Source organism: Bos indicus, chromosome 3 (assembly GCF_029378745.1).
Source record: "Bos indicus isolate NIAB-ARS_2022 breed Sahiwal x Tharparkar chromosome 3, NIAB-ARS_B.indTharparkar_mat_pri_1.0, whole genome shotgun sequence".
Lineage (NCBI taxonomy): Eukaryota > Metazoa > Chordata > Mammalia > Artiodactyla > Bovidae > Bos > Bos indicus.
Window position 1 is genome coordinate 22920430 of NC_091762.1, and position 18440 is coordinate 22938869.

Genomic DNA, 18440 nt, shown 5'->3' on the forward strand with positions numbered 1-18440 from the left:
TGGAAAAGACCCTGATGCTGGGAGGGATTGGGGGCGGGAGGAGAAGGGGACGACAGAGGATGAGATGGCTGGATGGCATCACTGACTCGATGGACGTGAGTCTGAGTGAACTCCGGGAGTTGGTGATGGACAGGGAGGCCTGGCGTGCTGCGATTCATGGGGTTGCAAAGAGTCGGACACGACTGAGCGACTGATCTGATCTGCCAACATTAACTGCTGCTGCTGCTGCTAAGTCGCTTCAGTTGTGTCCGACTCTGTGTGACCCCATAGACGGCAGCCCACCAGGCCCCGCCATCCCTGGGATTCTCCAGGCAAGAACACTGGAGTGGGTTGCCATTTCCTCCTCCAATGCATGAAAGTGAAAAGTGAAAGTGAAGTTGCTCAGTCGTGTCCGACTCTTCGCAACCCCATGGACTGCAGCCTACCAGGCTCCTCTGTCCATGGGATTTTCCAGGCAAGAGTACTGGAGTGGGTTGCCATTGCCTTCTCCAGCCAACATTAACTAGAGGAATGCAAACTCTGATTTGAGTTTTAGCACTTTCTGTAAACTGCACACTTAGCTATCATCCTGTTCTGGATTAGCCTAATGGTTTTCACCCCTGGCCACACATTAATATTACCTGTTCAGATGCTATAAAAATACTGATGCCGAGCCTACTACTTTGTTGTTTAGTTGCTATGTTGGGTCTGACCCTTTTGTGGCCCCATGGACTGCAGCCCACTAGGCTCCTCTGTTCATGGGATTTCCTAGGCAAGAAAAATGGAGTGGGTTGCCATTTCCTTCTCCAGGGGGATCTTCCCGACTCAGGGACCAAACTTGTGTCTCCTGCATTGGCAGGCAGGTTCTTTACCACTGAGGCACTGGAAAAAAGTGAAAATGTTAGTTGCTCAGTCGTGTCCGACTCTTTGTGACCCCATGGACATAGACCACCAGGTTCATCTATTCATGGAATTCTCCAGCCAAGAATACTGGAGTGGGTAGCCAGTCCCTTCTCCAGGGGATCTTCCCAGCCCAGGGATCAAACCCAGGTCCCCTACATTGCAGGCAGATTCTTTACTGTCTGAGCCATGAGGGAAGCCCCTAAACGCCAATTAAATGAAAATCTCTTCCATGGGGTCCAAGTATCTATATTTTTTAAGCTCTCCAGATGATTCTAACATATATTCAGAAATGAGGACCATTATCCTGGAACTTCCCTACTTATTCTTTCTCTGTCAGATATGTACTTGTATGTGAAAGCAGGTTATATACTTCATTCTGACAGCGATCACTTCCCTCAGATGGCTTTGCCCAGGGCCATGATTATAATATCCTTATTATTTTCCATCCCTTTATTTCATGGCATTTTTATGTAGCTAGCATCTGGACTTTTCTTCAAAGAACACAATCAGGCTACTCTGTATTTGCTGCTCTGAAGTCATCTGAGTTAAATTTCCTCAAAGGAAAGAGGGGAATGACTTGGTGGGAGTGACTAGAGGGTGAGAACAGAGAGGGTTGGAGAAGTGTAGATGTACAAGGACAGGTAATGAAGAACCGCGATAGTAGAAATGGACCAAAACAGTTACCCCCAAACCTCAACAATAAGTCAGGAGACTGCATGCAGACTAGAGGTAGAGAGTGGTGGGTGTAATGGGGACTCAGCCTCTAGCAGAATAGTCTCCTAAACATGTACCTTGGTCACTGAAACAACAAAATGGCACCAGAATTCTATCAAGGCTCAAACTTTCATTGACGTGTTTTCTAAAGTACTTCCTTCTGGCCCAGTTGATCTGGAGTCTTGTTGTATCCCTTCCAAACTCCTCTCCTCTCCCACATCAACAATCACCCATGACACAGGTGGCTTGGAGACCTTGTGAGTCTCTCTGTGGCCCTATTTGGTCACCATTCAGCAGCACATATGGAGATCTCGAGTACTACCTCCCTTTCTCTAATCCATCCCCTGGCTCCAGGGCACTTACATTGGAGATGAACTTCTCTGTTAGAATTCTTCAGGCACTCAGTCGTACTCTGAAGAAGACTCCTGTCTTGAGAGTATTCTCTTCATTGACTTTCTAGGAAGGAGGGCAAGGTTCTCTGTCAGAAGGTCCACATGCAATAAGATATTTTAAAACAAAAATGGGTTTTCTCCAAATTCTCAGCTACTCTAAATTAATTTCCCTTGACTACAACTTCCAAAGTGCTCCTGCTAGTGCTAGCTTGTGATAAGAACATCAGATGACAATTCTGAACACCTGAAAGAGCCACCAAGATTACTGCAGACCGGTATACCTGGATCTTGGGGGTAAAAATCTTAATTCCCAGCTGACTGATCCTCAAAACTCTGACTACAGACCTAACTTAGTTCTTGTTTTCAGGGATATTTGTCATTGATTACAAGTTCTGGGTCATGATTACATGTTAGGTGTTGGGATTAGGTAGTGGAATGGCTGTTGCATTCAACAGGATCTCAGAAACTATTTCTTGGGGGTCAGGGAACAGACTGGGGATATTTTGAAGGTTTGGTCTTTTGTTGTATCCACAAATGGAAACATGAAGATGGTGTTTCTCTTTCTCCACCAGTTGGCAGAGCTGGCTCCTGGAGGTAGTCTGGGAGAGTGACCTAGAGTTAGGAAATCTGGGGAGAGTAAACGAATCCAGGGATCTACCTGATCAACAGCCAGTCCGAGCACAGAATGGATTCTGAGAGGGGCATCTTGTTTTTAGATTAACAGGGAACTGTGGCTGCAACCAGGACCGAATGAACTAACATCCAAGAGGGAACGTAGAACCGTCCAAGGCAAACTGAGATCACTAGCCATCTTACTCCCTGTAGCTGTTTGCTGATTCTGAGCATGGGCTGAAGACTGAGCTTTGCCCAGGCAGAAGGTATATGATGGGGGTAAAGTGAAACCAACAAAGCCATTAGTGGTATGTGGTGATGGAGGGAGGAGTTGAAAACTTGAAGGGCATCAATGCACAGCTATTTTTCTCTAAAGGACACTTATTGAAGTCTGGACTGCATAGGAGGCTTAAGAGCTACCATAAGAGCTCATAAAAAGTAGAGCAAAATCTCCCAAAACCCCTGGTTCTGTGGTAATAAAACCAGCTAGAGAAAAGGAACTTGTTTGAAGCACATGGTCCCAAGACATTTGTCAAGTATTGGACTAATGTGGGATAGGATACAAAAGAACTATCCTAAAAATTCTTAAAAGGCCAAGTGGTTTCCAAATAATTGCATTCCAAAACAAAACTCAAGAATACCTATAGGAGGGCTTCCCTGGTGTTCTGGAGGTTAAGCATCTGCCTTCCAATTTAGGGGACACAGGTGTCCAGGAAGATTCCACATGCCATGGAACAACTAAGCCTCTGAGCCACAACTACTCAGCCCATGTGCCACAACTACTGAAGCCCACACACCTAGAGCCTGTGCTCTGCAACAAGAGAAGTCACTGCAATCAGAAGCCTGTGCGCCACAACAAAGAGTAGCCCCTCTCATCGCAACTAGAGAAAGCCTGTGTGCAGCAATGAAGACCCAGTCAGAGATACACAAATACATCTTTAAAAAAAAAAAAAAAACTATCAATACAAAAATATCCAGCACATAAATAGTCACAACTTTGACACCCAATCAAAAATTACCAGACTTTTATTTCTGGTCAAAATAGAATAATAGGGACTAGATTTATCCTCCCATTGAAAACAACCAAAGACTCAGACAAAATATATTAAATAATGACTTTTAGATATTAAAAACCAAGCAATAAAGGACTTTAATCCCTGAAGAACAGGAAATTAATTTAGGCTGAATACTTTAAGAATTTCCCAGGTTGGATACTTTGAGAATTTCCAGTTTGGTAACTGCAAAGACCAACAACGCAGAATGCACGGGGTAGAATACCACAGGGGAGAAAGCAGCACAGAGATAGAGTTTAATAGATCACAGGCTAATCGCTTCCAGAAACACTCTCATAGACACATAGAAATAATGTTTTGCTATTTATTTGAGAATCCTATTTGGGCAAGTCAAGTTGACACATAAACCTTCACAACAGAATACTGTGGTTAAATCTCAAAAACACTAAGCTTAGCAAGAGAACCCAACAGAAAAGAGTATACACCATATTATCCAGAAATCAGATCAGTGATTATCTAAGGATGGAGTTTTCAACGGTAGGGATAGGAGAGAGGAAGAGATTACGAAAGAGCAGGAGGAAACCATGGGGGATGCTGGTTATGTTCATTAGTGAGGCTTCACAGGTATATATCCCCGGGTCAGGAAGATCCACTAGAGGAGGAAATGGGAACCCACTCCAGTACTCTTGTCGGAAGAACCCCATGGACAGAGAAGTCTGGTGAGGTACAGTCCATAGAGTCGCAAATAGTCAAAAGAGATTGAACGACAGGCCACCATACATATACACACAAACATATGTGTGTATATATATGGAAAGATCAAGTGTGCACTTTAAATATGTTTAGTTATTATATGTTAATTATACCCCAGTAAATAAAAAAAAATGTTAAGTAAAAAAATGGTGAAATACATATGTTTTTAGAAAACAAAAGCTGAGGAAACTCAACATCAGCAAAGGATATTACAAATATACTAAAAGTACTTTTTATGAAAGAATGAAAGTAATCCTAGTTAGAAACATGGCTATTTAGAATGGAATAAAGAATAATGAAAATGGTAGATGTGTGGGCAAAAAATATTTGATGACTTCAGGAATTTACAATAGTTTGTCAAGAGTAAAGCAAAAGTAAAATTTGCTAAAGGGAGTTATAGTTTTCCAAGAATCCTAGAAGTATTGTGAAAGTAATTATTTGTTGGGGGCCAGAGTGAGGTACTCCGCCCGTGACAAAGGTCATGAGGAAGGAGGCTCGACATACGCAAAGGCGGGATTGAGCCTCAGGAGTCCCCCTGGAACTCCTCGAGCATCTACCCCCATAACCAGAGCCTGCCTACTTTACTACTTTGTGCTCTTACCTACATCTCTGATTTTACAGGGGGCTGTCCCCCACCACCTCTTTCGGAGAAGGAGTTAACCTAGAGCTCCAGTCAATAAAAACTCTTGGGTGTGACAAGAGTGTTTTAACCTACAAACTCCTCTGAAGGTTCTCTAGCCTGCCTGACAGGCTCGTCGGGCCACATGTGATTGCTCACAGCCTCCCAACCGTGAGAGGCATGAGATGCTTTAAACCCTCTAAAAACAGGTTCTTTAGAGAAGTTAGAAAACTATAAGTATAGTGGGCTAATTAGAAATTGTGTTGGTGAAGGGTTTTTCATTTGTTGAGCCAGTGTTTGCTGCTAAGTCTCCACATCCCCTGCCCTTACACACATTAATGAATATATAGAAGAAATAAGTATTAACCTTTGATATTAATCACATTAGACCTTAGGCTAAGTAAATTCTTGCCTTAACTAAAACCCACTACACCCTCACCCTGTAGGAATGTAACTTTATTTGGGTGGCGTCTGTTTTGAGAATAATCAGCCCTGGAGAAATAAGTGTCCTGGTTGATTGACCGCTGTCACAAGGAGAGGGTCGTAAATTGTCAGCAGGCCCCCCTGGCCAGAAGATGATGTAACACCCCTAAGACCTCTGTATACCTTTGTATGAAGCACCTGACTTTGATAAAAGTCAGGACTGCTGACCCCGCGTGACTTTTGCATAACATCTCAGTGTATAAAAGTAGACCATGGAAAATAAAGAATTGGGATCAGTTTCTCGAAATACTGGTCTCCCCATGTCGCTCTCTCTCCCACTCTGGCTGAGTCTCCATCTGGAACACGGAACCCACCATGCTTACTAATTATGCCTGGGCTTCTAAGATCCGACCGGGGAGGCCTCAGTGTCTCCTCTCCTTCGGGAGAACGGAAGGACGCCTGCGGCCTACATAAGTGGTGCAAGCTTCTTGTCTTGAAGTTTTATTGGTCCCCCGCGTAAACCAAGCTACTCAGCCTCTTTTCTCCACTGAATTTTCCTACTGAGCTATCCTCATTCTATTACTCTTTATATCTCTAATTACTATCTAATTGAAGCTATTGTATCCTGATCTTTGCCTACGCCGTCTCTCCTTCAAATACCCTGGATCAGCCGGGGCTGGTCCCCGGCAATTTGTATAAAAATACACTAAATCATAAATGTTGCATGTTGAAATTTCTAAGGTAAAATCTCAAAGAATGGTACAGCAAGTTAATAGGAGAAAATGTAATAACATAAAATATTTGTCTAATCAAAAAGAAAGCAAAGAAGAAGGGTAAAGTGGAACATAAAACATATGGTTGGTGGTTCCTTTTTAAACCTTGATTGAGTTACAGCAACTTGTGTGCAAATCATGGCTTCAGGCCATTAAAAAATTATGGTAAATGTAAAAACCAAGTAATAAAGTGGTAGACATATACCCAGCTATAATAGTAATTATATTAAATTTCAAGAACTAAAAGATTCAAAGAACTAAAAGATTGCCAGACTTGGTAAGAAGAAAGTCTTGTCCTTGAGAATGTAAAGATTTTTTAAATTTGAAGGTAAGAAAGTAACTTCATATACATGCTCAGGAAGACAGAGGGGATATTATAGAGTACATGATCTTCCTGGAAACACTCTCAACCTTGGTATTAGAAATTGTTTTGTTTTCTTGTTTGGAGATTTTCTAATTGTTATATTAATAACAGCCATCCTAATGAGTGTGAAGTGAAACCTGAGCTTTTAATTTACACTGCACTAACACCACCCTTATGGCAGAAAGTGAAGAGGAACTAAAAAGCCTCTTGATGAAGGTGAAAGTGGAGAGTGAAAAAGTTGGCTTAAAGCTCAACATTCAGAAAACGAAGATCATGGCATCTGGTCCCATCACTTCATGGGAAATAGATGGGGAAACAGTGGAAACAGTGTCAGACTTTATTTTTCTGGCTCCAAAATCACTGCAGATGGTGACTGCAGTCACAAAATTAAAAGACGCTTACTCCTTGGAAGGAAAGTTATGACCAACCTAGATAGCATGTTCAAAAGCGAGACATTACTTTCCCAACAAAGGTCCATCTAGTCAAGGCTATGGTTTTTCCTATGGTCATGTATGGATGTGAGAGTTGGACTGTGAAGAAGGCTGAGCGCAGAAGAATTGATGCTTTTGAACTGTGGTGTTGGAGAAGACTCTTGAGAGTCCCTTGGACTGCAAAGGAGATCCAACCAGTCCATTCTGAAGGAAATCAGCCCTGGGATTTCTTTGGAAGGAATGATGCTAAAGCTGAAACTCCAGTACTTTGGCCACCTCATGCGAAGAGTTGACTCATTGGAAAAGACTCTGATGCTGGGAGGGATTGGGGGCAGGAGGAGAAGGGGACGACAGAAGATGAGATAGCTGGATGGCATCACTGACTCAATGGACGTGAGTCTGAATGAACTCTGGGAGTTGGTGATGGACAGGGAGGCCTGGCGTGCTGTGATTCATGGGGTCGCAAAGAGTGGACACGACTGAGCGACTGATCTCATCTGATCTGAATAATCATTCACATTGACATCTTTTCATATGCTTATTGGCCATTTGTGTATCTTCTTTGAAGAAATGTTCATTTAAGTGCTTTGCCCATTTCTAAATTGTTTCCTTTTTGTTGTTGAAAGAGTTTTTTATGTTTTTTGGATATCAATCCAAATATTGGATTATCCAATCCAAGTATTGGATATCAATCCAGATACTTGATTTGCAAATATTTTCTCCTTTTCTGTGGGCTCTTTTTTACTCTGATGATAGAAGCCCTTTGATGTACAAAATTTTTTCATTTTGATAAAGCCCAACTTATCTATTTGTTTCTTTTGTTGCCTGTGCCTTTGATGTTATACAAGAAATCATTGCCAAATTCAGTATCATAAAGCTTTCCCCCTATGTTTTGTTCTAAGAGTTTTATAGTTTTAGCTCTTACGTTTAGGTCTTTGATCAATTTTCTAGTAGTCACATATGGATGTGACAGTGGAACCATAAAGAAGGCTGAGTGCCAAAGAATTGATGCTTTTGAACTGTGGTGTTGGAGAAGACTCTTGAGAGGCCCTTGGACTGCAAGGAGATCAAACCAGTCAATCCTAAAGGAAATCAACATTGAATATTCACTGGAAGGACTGATGCTGAAGCAGAAGCCCCAATACTTTGGCCACCTGATGGGAAAAGCCAACTCATTAGAAAAGACCCTGATCCTGGGAAAGATTGAAGGCAGGTGGAGAAGGAGATGACAGAGGATAAGATGGTTGGATGGTATCACTGACTCAATGGACATGAGTTTGAGCATGCTCCGGGAGATAGTGAAGGACAGGGAAGCCTGGCATGCTACAGTCCATAGGGTTGCAAAGAGTCAGATATGACTGAACGACTGAACAACAACAACAACAAATGTGTATGGTGTTAAATAAGAGTTCAACTTTATTCTAGTGCAGGTAGATATCCATTTCCCTCAGAACTTTTTGTTGAAAAGGCTGTCCTTTCATTTACTGAATGGTCTTGGCACCTCTTGTTGAAAATCATTTGACCATATAAGTAAGAGTTCATTTCTGGACTCTATACTATTCCACTGGTCTACGTCTGTCATTATGCCAGTACCACATTGTTTTGATTACTGTCTCTTTGCTGCTGCTGCTGCTGCTGCTAAGTCACTTCAGTCGTGTCCGACTCTGTGCAACCCCATAGACGGCAGCCCACCAGGCTCCCCCGTCCCTGGGATTCTCCAGGCAAGAACACTGGAGTGGGTTGCCATTTCCTTCTCCAATGCATGAAAGTGAAAAGTGAAAGTGAAATTGCTTGGTCGTGTCCGACCCTCAGTGATCCCATGGACTGCAGCCTACCAGGCTCCTCCATCCATGGGATTTTCCAGGCAGGAGTACTGGAGTGGGGTGCCATTGCCTTCTCCGCTGTCTCTTTGCAGTAGGTTTTAAAATCAGGAAATGTGTTTTCCAACTTTGTTCTTAATTTTCAAAATTGTTTTGGATATTCAGGAGTCCTTGAAATTCCATTTAAGAATTTTAAGGTGGATTTTTCTATTTTTGCAAAAAAAAAAGTTAGAATTTTGATATGGAATGCATTGGATCTGTAGATCATTTGGGGCAATATGGATATCTTAGCAATATTGTCTTCTAATTCATGAACATTGGCCATTTTCCCACTTATTTTTGTCTTCTTTAATTTCTTTCAGCAGTGTTTTGTAGTTTCATTGTGTAAGTCTTTCATCCCCTTCATTGATTCCCAAATATGCTATTCTTTTTGAGACAAATAGAATTGTTTTATTAATTTCCTTTTCTAGTTGTTCATTGTTAGGATACAGAATCACAACTGATTTTTGTGTGTTGATTTTGTATCCTGCTATTTTGCTGAATTCATTTATTATTTCTAACTTGTGTGTGTAGAATCTTTACAGTTTCTTTCTGACATCATGTCATATGTGAACAGAGATAATTTACTTCTTTTCCAAATTAGATGGCTTTTAGCTCCCTACCTTCTTATCCCAAGAATCTTCTGAGAGATTCTCTACACTCTCCAAAGATGTAGGAAAGACCCTTCTTAGGAAGACTCAGCTTATACCATCCATTCCCAGCAACATTTTCCTGTGGTGAGCTCTAATGAGTATGGGATTATTCTCGAAAATTCTCACTGTTTCACCTTCCCAGTGGCAAGACATGTTTTTGTCCTGTACTCTATGCCCCTCCTCTATGCTGTTAGACTACCCAAAGGTTAGTACAGTTGCCACATTCTGATAAAAGTACCTGTTTTGAGCATTTATGTCTTACAAATTTGAGGTTCTCAAGGAGAACTTGACTGACTCTGTGACTCCAGTGCCTAGCATGGTGTCAGGAAAATGAATTACTCAATGAATATTCATGAAATAATGTGTATAAAATCCTTTGTAAACTGAAAGTACAGAAGACAATAATTATTAAAATTTCTTTACACACAATGATCCTTTTTTCCTTAGCCCCTCCTGATCCTAGGAAGAAGAACCATTAAGGTAAAATTTGTTACACTTATTCAAGCATCTTTCATTCCTACTAATCGAAAAGTTATTTGGTAGGCATCTACTATGAGGACAGCCCCAAGGTTGAATTCTGGAATGTGCAGCAGAGTCTCATGATGATATACTCCTCTCCTTGGAGGTGATGCTTCCTAGCAGTATAGATAAGCCTTGGGTCCATCCTGTGGACCTCCTTGGCCAGGTGCACAATTCACTATGGGATAAGTACTCTCTTAGACCTCACTGCTCAGCACGGGCTGCCACTTAAGGAGTTGGATATTGTTGTAGGCAATTTTTGTTTTCCCCTCAAGCTTTCCTAACCTAGCCTGAAGACTGTCCTTATTCTTATCCTCTAAGGCTACCAAAAGACTGCCATCAGCTTATCCTTCTATAACACATGCTTTGATAACTCTCTAGCCCTGCAAATACTTTCTTCCAATTAGTTCCTCAGTTATATGTCGTCAGGGCATAGGCTAAGTATAATGTTTATTCAACAAATACATACACTGAGGACTATGCCCTGGCTTTGGCTGAAGTGCCTAGTGGCTGTTTAACACACACAAAGTTCATCACAGTTCAAAGAGAACACTAGAGCAGAAAGAAACTGTCAAGCACACAAGATAAGACCAAGGCCTGACTGACTCAGCTGGCAAAAATACAATGAACCACTTTTACATGCAGTTTATTACTTACATAAGCAGTGAAAAAGAGTAGTCAAATGGACCAGCTCCCTGGGCCATTGTCCTGCACACAAAAAGTCACCACCAAAACAAAAGGGGACTATGACTGCCATGTGAGTTGTAGGATACCCACTGCTGAGGAGCCAATTCTAGACTGGAACTAAATGGTTTTACCATCTCAGCTATGCCCTGAGAAAAGCAGGCAGAAAGCATCATTTCTCATCAAAACTTGGTAGGCATTGATAACCTATCTCATGAGAGACTATCAGGGCAAGTGGGATGTTCAAGTAACTGCAGGATCTTCAAGCCAAGTGGGATCTTCAAGCCCCCTGTCCTCTCGTGTTCTAGAGGATAAAAAGAGATTCTGCCAAAGCTCAGATTAGCTGCAATTTAAGCCTGCGTGACCTATGTGAATACAAAGACAATCTCCAGGGCAGGGGTGTTCCTCTGCAGGAAACTTGGAAAACTGGAAAAATTAAAGATAACAACCTAATTTTATAGATGAAGAAACTGAGGCTTACAAAGATTAAGAAACATGCTAGAGCTCCCACAGCTTGTTGGTGGCATTGCTATCTTTATAAATCTGGGAGCCTTAAGACTTCCAGGCCAGTGCTCTTTGCACTCTAGCCACACAGCCACATATTAGAATATCAGAGTGGAATAAACCATGATCTTCATGACAGAGGATGAGATGGTTGGATGGCATCACTGACTCAATGGACATGAGTTTGGGTAAACTCCGGGAGTTGGTGATGGACAGGGAGGCCTGGCGTGCTGCAGTCCATGGGGTTGCAAAGAGTCGGACACCACTGAGAGACTGAACTGAACCAAACTGAACTCACGTTTAAGATGAAAAAATTAGAAGATTCCTGTCCAGGAAAAATATATCCTCATGGATTTCACGGTGTATTTTTCATGCTCAGTCACCTTTCAATCCCTAGCTGACAAAATTAGACAAAGGAACACATAAATAATAATTAACATTCATCACAATTGCAATATATTTAGTAATTATCTATATAATGTTTGACTATTAGAAGATAATCTTTGTGAGAGTAAGACCTGCCTTGTTTTTGCCTCCTTACTATACAGGTCCTTGCCACATAGAACAGTCAATAAATACTTGTTGAATGGATGAATAAAAATCATTATAAACAGATAATTTTTACATTATATTACAAACAACCAGTATTCCTTAGTTCCAAGTGTGTATGCTAAGTTGCTTCAGTTGTGTTCAACTTGTTGCAACCCTATGGACTGTAGCCCGCCAGGCTCCTCTGTCCACACTCCAGGCAAAAGTGCTGGAGTGGATTGCCATTTCCTCCTGCAGGAGATCTTACCGACCCAGGGATCAAACCTGGGTCTCTTATGTCTCCTGCATTGGCAGGCTGGTTCTTTATGACTAGCACAACCTAGGAAGCCCAAGTGTATTCCTCACAAAATCCTTTACTGGGCCTAGATTGAAGAAATAAAACCATGGATTTGAAAAAGATTTTATTGGATTTGAATACCAGATCCACCTCTTTAAATATGCAATTTTTTGAGCCTCATTATCCCATTTTACAAAATAGAGAATATAACATTACATATAGATCTTTTAGATGATTTTTCGATATATGTGTGTGTGTGTGTGTGTATGGATGTGTGTGTTACTGAGTCCAAGCTCACTCTGTTCACTGCATGACAGAGCAATAAATCCAAGAGACATGGTGTTCAGGCAAGAAATATAACTTCATTTGGAAAGCTGGCAGACTGAGAAGATAGCAGATTGTCTCAAAACAACCATCTTATTGGGGTCTGGATGCCAGGTTCTTTTATAGAGCACAGAGTTGGGAGAGGTGAGGAAATAAAGTAAAAACGGTACTAATCTTGCAAATATCTTCTAGAATGGCAAGACTCAGGGAGGGGATGTGCTAACTTCTTCCATCCTGTAGCCACCCAAAAGTGGGAAGGGTCCTGATCAAAGGTACATTGGCTTAATATTCATGCAGCTGAGGTGGCATTCCGCGAGGCAGTCCATTATGGATAAACAGTATCCTTTAAGTGAAAAAAAGCGGTGGGAAGCAAAAGTTAAAGAAACACATCCAACATGGAGTCATAATTGGCTCTGACACTGAAAGCTCAGCTTCTCTGTACATCAGTACCGAATCAAATCTTGGAGACAGAGTTTTGGGCAAAGTAGATACAAAAAGGCAAAACGGTTGTCTGAGGAGGACTTATAAATACCTGAGAAAAGAGAAGCAAAAGGCAAAGAAAAACAGGAAAGATATACCCACCTGTATGCAGAATTCCAAAGAATAGCAAGGAAAGATAAGAAAGCCTTAAGTCAAGAAATAGAGGAAAACAATAGAATGGGAAAACTAGCGATCTCTCAAGAAAATTAGAGATATCAAAGGAACATTTCATGCAAAGATGGGCACAATAAAGGACAGAAATGGTATGGACCTAACAGAAGCAGAAGATATTAAGAAGAGGTGGCAAGAATACACAGAAGAACTGTACAAAAAAGGTCTTAATGACTCAGATAACCATGATGGTGTGGTCATTCTCCTAGAGCCAGACACCCCAGAGTGTGAAGTCAAGTGGGCCTTAGGAAGCACTATTAAGAACAAAGTTAGTGGAGGTGATAGAATCCCAGCTGAGCTATTTCAAATCCTAAAAGATGATGCTGTGAAAGTGCTGCACTCAATATGCCAGCAAATTTGGAAAACTCATCAGTGGCCACAGGACTGGACATTTCAGTTTTCATTCCAATCCCAAAGAAGGGCGATACTAAAGAATGTTCAAACTGCCACACAATTGCATTCATTTCACATGCTAACAAGGTGCTCAAAATCCTTCAACCTAGGCTTCAACAGTGCATGAATTGAGAACTTCCAGGTGTACAAGTGGATTTAGAAAAGGCAGAGGAACCAGAGATCAAATTGCCAATATCCGTTGGATCATAGAAAAAGCAAGAGAATTCCAAAAAAACATCGACTTCTGCTTCATTGACTACACCAAAGCCTTTAACTGTGTGGATCACAACAGACTGTGGGAAATTCTTAAAGAGATGGGAATACCAGACCACCTTACCTGCCTCTTGAGAAATCTATATGCAGGTCAAGAAGCAACAGTTAAAACTGAACATGGAACAGACTGGTTCCAAATTGGGAAAGGAGTATGTCAAGGCTGTATATTGTCATCTTGCTTGTTTAACTTATATGCAGAAATATAAACATTATTCGAAATGCCAGACTGGATGAAGCACAAGCTGGAATCAATATTGCTGGGAGAAATATCAATAACCTCAGATACACAGATGACACCACCCTTATGGCAGCAAGTGAAGAAGAACTAAAGAGCCTCTTGATGAAAGTGAAAGAGGAAAGTGAAAAAGTTGGCTTAAAACTCAACATTCAGAAAACTAAGATCATGGTATCCGGTCCCATCACTTCATGGCAAATAGATGAGGAAACAATGGAAACAGTGAGAGACTTTATTTTTGGGGGGCTCCAAAATCACTGCAGATGGTGACTGCAGCCATGAAATTAAAAAATGCTTACTGCTTGGAAGAAAAGCTATGACAAACCTAGACAGCATATTACAAAGCAGAGACATTACTTTGCCAACAAAGGTCCATCTAATCAAAGCTATGGTTTTTCCCATAGTCATGTATGGATGTGAGAGTTGGATCATAAAAAAAGCTGAGCACTGAAGAATTGATGCTTTTGAACTGTGGTGTTGGAGAAGACTCTTGAGAGTCCCTTGGACTGCGAGGAGATCCAACCAGTCCATCCTAAAGGAGATCAGTCCTGGGTGTTCATTGGAAGAACTGATGCTGAAGCTGAAACTCCAATACTTTGGCCACCTGATGTGAAGTACTGACTCATTAGAAAAGATCCCGGTGCTGGGAAAGATTGAAGGCAGAAGAAGAAGGGGACAACAGAGGATGAGATGTTGGATGGCATCACTGACTCAATGGACATGAGTCTGAGCAAGTTCCAGGAGTTGGTGGTGGACAGGGAAGCTTGGCGTGCTGCAATCCATGGGGTCACAAAGAGTCGAACATGACTGAGCAACTGATCTGAACTGACTGGTGCAGCATGCAGTAGCAGAGCTTGGATTGGTTAGCTATTACTTGATATGACTATCTCCAATTTCAATCCAAAACCATAAGGTTCTTCCTCAACTCTTCCCATTTCATATTTTTGTCCTCCTTCTTCCAAGTTGATAACCTTGATTCCTGACAATATCAACATTTTTACTAATTTCTCTATCTCACAACACAAGACACCTTCAGAATTATTATACCAGTTCTGCAACCAACCTCTTAAGAGTCCCTTGGACAGTAAGGAGATCAAAGCAGTCAATCCTGAAGGAAGTCAACTCTGAATAGTCATTGGAAGGACTGATGCTGAAGCTCCAATGCTTTGGACACATGATGTAAAGAGCTGACTCATTGGAAAAGACCCTGATGCTGGGAAAGATTTAGGGCAGGAGAAGTGGGTGGCAGAGGATGAGATGGTTGGATGGCATTACTGACTCAATGGACATGAGCTGCAGCAATCTCCGGGAGATAGTGAAGGACAGGGAAGTGTGTTGAGCTTCACTTCATGGGGTCGCAAAGAACTGGAGATAACTTAGCAACTGAACAACCACAACGATGACCAACCTTAAATGTATCAAGTAAAGTTCACGATGTCCTTAGGATATACCCCACTATGAGTTTATAGACAAGCATGCGTTCAAATTTTACTTGAATTAATTATATTCTATGTGGTTATATTATCATTTAATGCATAATTAAATTCATTTATTCTGCTTTTATTTTTTAGTTTTAAGATTAGCTTTTTTATCCTCTTTCAGAATATGTAAAACAGTGACACGGTTAAAAAATGAAAACTGTATTAAGATTACACTTAGAAAAAAGCCTCACCCATCTCCATATCTCAGACTCCATTTCCATGTAACCCTAGATAAAAACATTTCCCCTATTTTCTGACCTATATATGTGCTGCTGAAGTGAGCACAAAGAATACTGGAGTGGGTTGCCATGCCCTCCTCCAGAGGATCTTCCCAACCTGGGATCAAATCGAGGTCTTCCACATTGTAGGCGGATTCTTTACCATCTGAGCCACCAAGAAAGCCCAAGAATACTGGAGTGGGTAGCCTATCCCTTCTCCAGGGGAACTTCCTGACCCAGAAATTGAATTGGAGTCTCCTGCATTGCAGGTGGATTCTTTATCAGCCGAGCCATCCGTTTCCCCTTCTCCTTACACAAAAAATAGCATCCTGTTTCGATAGGTTGGGACCTGGGATACTTTACTGGAGTGCTTTCACCTGGACAAATATCTCCTAGAGCAATAGAATACAAAGAAACTATAACATACTAAACATAACTGCACACCTTCACAGTTGGGGCAATTATGAACAATAACATACAAAAAGGCCACAAACCAACTGCCATTTCTGAGGTGCCTGGAACAAAAGCAGGGTACTGTACCTGTCCCCTGCACACAACACCACCAAAGGGGTGGAAAGACCACCTCTAAGCTAGATCCCCAGACCAACTCATGGCCACCCACATTGTTAATCCTTTTAACAACCCAAGCAGTTTCTCTCTGGGAGCAAGCCAGGGCACCTGTTTCTCGCTTTCACTCCCTTGTACTATAGCACCAGCACCCATAAAACTTTATCTGAAATTCTCATCTGACCTCTTATCAATTTCTATTGACTTAAGAGTCCAAGGACTGGGATCGGTAACACTGTGTACCTGCTCTTTTGTACCTTGCCTTTTTCCCCCTCATAAAAACACATTCTGGAAATAACTCTGTACTGATTCATAGAGATATTCTTCACATTTATGGCTTCAAAGTACTCCATGTGTGTATGCATTAATTGGTCATTCTTAAATATGGGGAGTGGGGACCAATCATTATGAAATTATCAACCTTTATGATCACATTCATTTCACAAGCACAGATAGTGTTAGTAGGGGGAAGGTAGTTTTGAGAGCCATTTAGAGGATAGTATGAGGATGAGGACAGATTCCAGAAGAACCCACCTGTAGGAGATTGCTGCTCAGCTCACTAACCAAACCTTCCTCTGCCCCACTTGGTCCTAGTGAAGCTCCAGCTTCATCCCCAGGGATCCTCCCAGAATTCTGGCACCTTCTCCAAGTTCTCTCCCCAAAGAGGCTCTCCTTTCCTCCCCAATTAAATTGCTTCTGCACTGGCATCTGAAGCATCTTTCTTTCATTTTTAAATTTTCCTTTCTTTTTTAGACAAAAGCAACACGTGTATATATTCTCTTTGTAAGTTACATAATAGAATGTATAAGGAAAAAAGTCAGTTCTTCTTCTCAACACTAACTTTCCTAAGAATAACCACTGTCAACAGGACATAAACCACAGCTCTGGTTTATTTATAACTGCCTGTTGAATCTGACTAATATACTTTGGTCTAAGGGGCTCCAATAGTTTGGCTACCTGATGCGAAGAACTGACTTATTGGAAATGACCCTGATGCTGGGAAAGATTGAAGGCCGGAGGAGAAGGGGACAACAGAGGATGAGATGGTTGGATGGCATCACCGACTCCATGGACATAAGTTTGAGCAAGCCCTGGGAGTCGGTGTGATGGACAGTGAAGCCTGGCGGGCTGCACTCCATGGAGTCGAAAAGAGTGGGACAGGACTGAGCAACTGAACTGAAGGGGCAAAACCTCTTTTCTCTTCCCTCCCTTCCCACACAAAGTGTAAGATCCCAGCTTCTAGTCAAGACTTATGAGTGTCTAGATGCTCAGATGTTGGGTTGTGCAAAGATGGTGGCAGGAGATCTTTGACAGAATCTCTGGGCCACTGGAAATTTTAAAATGAGAAGGTTGGCTGAGGAAGGTTGGAAGTTCTATGATCTATTCATCCTTCTTCTGCCTGAATTCTAAAGCTAGAAAGTTGCTTTTTCAACCCGCGCTTGTAGTCAAAAGGGAGGAGCATACTTTTTCCGCCTCCATGCATCTATTTTAGTCGGTAGTTTGTTGGATTTTCAATTTCAAGGTCCTGAAAAATCACCCAGTTCTTTGCATTTTCCGGCATCTACAGCACTCCATCACTGTGCGCTGTACCTGACATAGCCACGAGGGGGAGAAACGAGGAGCCCCTGATTTTTCTCAATGTAAGCCGTAAATGAATGACGAGAGTGCTGGAGGTTCACTTTCGTGGAATTTGACAAATCAGTCAGGAGCTGCGCCGAACCCAAGGTTCTTAATTTTGAAGCCACTCTAGTTCCAGGATGGTCCCAGGCGGGCTAAAGGCCAGCGCTGCCCAGGCCTCGAGCACTGGCTAAGGACACTCAGCCACTCTCTCCAGCAAAGACCCCCAAAGGATCCTGACCGAGAGGCAATCGGGCTTCTCCCATGAGGAAACTGTTCCTCACCTCCCTGTCAGACTGTAGCCGCTCTTCCCCATGTTCTGACAGCCTGTGCTTCGTACTGGGCCGGGAGCAAGAAAACTGAGGACGAGTGGTAGGCAACGAAGCAGACGAAGGAAGCGGGCGGCATGAGGGGGAAGACTGAAAGGAACGCGGAGAGGAGAGAGAAGGGGTGTAGAGAACAGAATGGTAGGTGGAGGCGGAGGATGGGGCAATCCCACAGAGTCCCAAGAACTGTTCTGGGGGAGTTCAGAGCTCCCCGGGCAGCGGGAACAGGACAACTTCAAAGGGGAAAGGGACTTTTTTTTCCCCTCACGGGAATTTTACCTCGGGGCAGAAAACTCTAGAAATGCCGGTAGAGCAGGTGCATTTGGAGGAGGCC